Source organism: Halyomorpha halys, unplaced genomic scaffold (assembly GCF_000696795.3).
Source record: "Halyomorpha halys isolate HHAL.00 unplaced genomic scaffold, Hhal_1.1 Scaffold806.1, whole genome shotgun sequence".
NCBI classification, from domain to species: Eukaryota; Metazoa; Arthropoda; class Insecta; order Hemiptera; family Pentatomidae; genus Halyomorpha; species Halyomorpha halys.
In genome coordinates, this window is record NW_027113188.1 from 40506 (window position 1) to 45331 (window position 4826).

General features: G+C 24.6%; 1 protein-coding gene across 4 annotated transcripts in view; it reads left to right on the top strand.

The window, feature by feature from the left end:
* The window catches only part of LOC106686299 (microtubule-associated protein tau), a 71682-nt gene that overhangs the window by 321 nt on the left and 66535 nt on the right, over nt 1–4826 (top strand). The gene's annotated exons all lie outside the window — the stretch shown is intronic.

Here is a 4826-nt window from a genome sequence, read left to right on the forward strand (position 1 = left end):
CATAGACTGTATGTTAGGAATATTTCTTTTCTTTAAAAATTTACCAAGAGGAGAATAATTAGTAAGATTATGAGTAATGACAAAAAAAAAAGTGAATAAAAAAAAAATGAGCCAGAGCACTAGAGCACTGAAAAATAAACATAAATATATTTATTTTTTTTATTTTTTACACTAATTAAGATTCCTTTAAGAAGTACATTAATAAAATTTTAATAAATAGAAATGCTAATATTTTAATCAGTAAAAATTCAAATTTCGTGAAAAAGCTCTATTGCGTGTTTTGTTGGTTAATGACGATGTTACGACGTCAAACATAAAAGTGAGAGTGCTTCAAACTTATAAAAAAAAGTTTGATTAGTTTTTATTTAAACATCAAGGCCTTCCTAAACTTTAGTTGAAACTTCAACACTTTTCAATAAAAAATAGTTTTTTTAGCCTCCACTTTCTAACTTATATTTCACATCTGATTTCCTACAAGATCGATTTACAACTTATTAAACATAATTTAATAAATTTACAATTTTTTTTTTATTTAATAAACTTGTTATTAATTTTCAACTTTATAATATAATAAATTGAACTCAATAGATGTTAAAATGTTAAAAAGTAAAATTACTTTTTAAAAAAGGCCTGCTAAACTATCATAATATCAGAAGTATCAATCATCACTCTTAGATATACCCTTAAAGTTCGTATAAATCAGCAGTATAATTTTAATAACGATAATTTTTAAAAAATACATACTAGGAAGGATTATTTAAAATAAAAAGAGATGTCGTTTTAAGGAATTATAAACTAATACATTTGTATTTTCACGTAGAATAAAGAACTATTTTTAATAAACTGAACATAAAAAAATGTGTTTGTAAATTAAATTCGACATTAGATCTATTGCGTCTTTACACGTAATTATTCTAAAGCCGTTGCGATTATTAATTGTAACATAATTACTAGCCAAAGTTTCTGAATTTAATATTAAGTTTTAGATTTATTGCGTTTTACCATGCCAATTAAAAGAAACAATCTAAACTTAAATTACAAACAAAAACAATCATGAACTTCAATAAGAAATAACCCATTTATTGATTTCAATTTATATTATTAATACAATAATTATTGACCATGCTATGCAATTATTAATTATAAAATGATTATTCGCCAAAAGTTTTTGGGTTTAATATTTAGACTTGCGGGGTTTTATAATGTCAATTAAAAATAAAAAATAAATTTATATCAAAAAGAAAAAATTAAAACTCCAATATAAAAGATTGCACTCAGTTATTTATATAGATTATTATCTATGGTTAACTATTTTTTAAATATAAAATAATCATCAGCCAATGTTTGTGAATTTAATAATAATATTTAAACTTACTGCGTTTTAACAACTCGAATTCAAATTAGAAGATACTTTTTGATTATTGTTTAGCGATTATTAATTATAAAATAATTATTAATCAAATTTTGTGAATTTAACATTAATATGTAGACTATTCTATTAAAACATTAATTCAAATAACAAGTAAAAAAAAATTGTGAAATTCAATACAAAATATCGTGTCAAGAACTCAGTTATCGATTTAAATTTATTGTACTATCTAGGGGTTTACTATTTAATATAAAATAATTATTGTAATGCCTTTGAGATTATTAATTATGAAATAATTATTAGCCAAAGTTTATGAATTTAATATTAATTTTTAGATTAATTGTATTTTATTATGCAAATTAAAAATAAAGATCTGAACTCAAATTACAAAAAAAAAATATATGTATATATATATAGGGTGTTTTTTTAAGCCCGATAGAACTTGAAATTGTAAAAAATAACACAAAAAATTAAATTGTAATCAAAATTTTTTTTTTATTCGAAAGATCAATACGTGACATTAACATTTGAAAATGATTTCGGGCATATGGGCACCGCGGCTGTTCTTGACGAAGCGCATTCTGGACGTCCAATTTTGGGCCACTTTTTCGAGCACTGCTGGCCGTATGTCACGAATAACACGAACAATGCTGGCCTCCAAGGCGTCAATTGTTGCTGGTTTATCAGCATAAACCAGTGACTTCACGTAGCCCCACAGGAAATAATCGAGAGGTGTCAAATCGCACGACCATATGCGGCAATTTTGCTTATTAACAAACCCGTTAAGCCAAAAATGCGCCTCATCGCTGAACACAATTTTACAGAATGCGCTTCGTCAAGAACAGCCGCGGTGCCCATATGCCCGAAATCATTTTCAAATGTTAATGTCACGTATTGATCTTTCGAATAAAAAAAAAATTTTGATTACAATTTAATTTTTTGTGTTATTTTTTACAATTTCAAGTTCTATCGGGCTTAAAAAAAAACCATATAAACCTTAATATCTAATATCGTATCAATAACTCATTTATTGATTTTAATTTATATTATTAGCTTGTATTTATTTTTTGTTTAATATAAAATAACTTTTGACCACGCTTTGCGTTAATTAACTATAAAATACATATTAGCCAAAGTTTCTAAATTTAAAATTTAGTTTTACTGCTTTCTACCATATCAATAATAAAATAAAGATCTGAATTCATATTACAAACAAAAAATTATTAAAACTTTTATATAAAAAATTGTACCAACAATTTAGTTATTGATTTAAATTTATATTTTTATTTGAAATAATCATTGATAAAGTTTTGCATTTATTAATCATAAAACAATATTAACCAAAGTCTGTAAATTTAATATTTGGATCGTGTTATCAGTATATTATTTTTTGAAGGGGTAAGTGGATACAGGGGCTATGTAACATTTTTTGAATCTTTAGTGTGGGTGAAGGGGATGGGTGCCTACCTACCTAGTGTGAGATACTCTAACCTCAAAATACAATTAATAACTGAGATATCTAGATATATAAGGGGGTATGTATCCTTCAAAACATAACAAGCTATATACAAAAAAACATTTAACTTTGTTTTCTTAAAATTTAATACTTGTAACATAAAACCACTTACTCCTTCAATACAAATAACAAGCATAAAATATTGTGAAATTCAATATAACAAATCGGGCCAATAACTATACAAGTATTAACAACAGCTCCACTGCCCTCTCAGCTTTAATCAATTTCTTCTGAAATATTGAACATAACACCCACGTGGCTATTCTTAGGAAATCATTTGCTCAATATTTCAAAAACAAGAAAGATTCCACCAGAAAATTTCTTTAGAGTAATAATAACAGTAGAGAGCGTTCAATTTAAATAGAGTTTATTTATCAAATACCTTTCTAATATACTTTCGTTATATGCATAGATTATCTGTATAGTAAAAAGGGATTGCGTTGTAATAACGAATTTAAAAAGCGCTCTGGGATTTGCATTCAAAGATCATAATGTTATTAATTTTTCCTACGTTTTGATCTACAATAAACCCCTTTATTTATTAAGTAAAATAAACTATTGTAAATAAAAATAAAAACCATAGTTTTAACGTTATAAATTAATTCACATTTAGGCAATAACTTTTTATTCGAATGTAATCGTTAAAAACTGCTTTTCCTTTGTTCTAAAAAAATTTACTCGATGAACTTTTCCATCTAAAACCTTTAAAATTCAAACCCATAATTTAATTATTATTTTTTTTATTGTGTAATATTTAATTATATCTCATATTTATAGACTATGATCATTGCAATCATTGGAGCTCATTCACACCAAATTTACAAATATATAAATTAAATGAAAAAAAAAAATTAAAGTAAAAAACATCTTAAACACAATAAAATGAGAAATAGAAGAGAAAAAATAAATAAAAAACACAATTAAACTTAAAGAAAATAACATCTTAAACACAATCAATAAGAAATACAAGAGAAAAATAAATAAAAAAACAAAATTCTACTTAAAAATAGTAGTTAATGATTCAATATGAATAATTTATTTATTTTATTTAATAATATAATAGCATTCGTAACAAAAAATTCCTCCTTGTTTTTATTCTTCATAACATTTTTTATTGTTTAATTATTAAGGTTTCTTAATTCCTATTACTTGAGTTCCATAATCTGTCAGTCCAGTGCTAATTCAACATTTATAACTTGTATGCTTTTCTATGTCAAAGTCTCAATTAGTAATAATTAATTAGTTTATCCTCATATTGCAACAGGTGGAATAACAAGTAACCATGAGATAGGCTTATCGGATGTCAATCAATATCTAATATCAGATAGAGAGAAAAGGGCTAAAAAGTATGAATAAACAATTTTTACAAAAGAATTTTTTTTTTAAATTTCCCCAGACACATCGCTGCTATGTTTGAGCAGTGGTACAAAAAAGTTCTAGTTTTATTTTGAAATGGACGTGTCCCAAAGAAACAATCGTAGACAGGGGTTGCTATCTCTATATAGTGTCTCTATAAACAATCCCAAATCTAGTAAGGTTGTCAAAAAGTAACCACAGCCTATGTTACAATCTATATAATACATCAAATACAAAATAAAATATATAAATAATATTACTTTTTTTCATATGTGCCACTATTCAAGCAAAGTAGCGATATATCAAAATAAAATTATATTAATACACGACAGAAATTGAACAAATTTACAAACCCTTAAATCATTGGATTTCATAAAAAGTAAAAATATTGTAATTCTTCAAAATTCCATCCTTAATTTTTAAAAATGTTTTAAACTTTTCCATCAAAAACCTTTTAAAATTAAACCATTTTTTTATTGTATAATATTTAAAGAAAATAATAATAGGGATCATAAAATTCATCCACACTACATTTACAAAAATATAAATTAAATATTAACAAAATAAGAAATAGAAGAAAATACA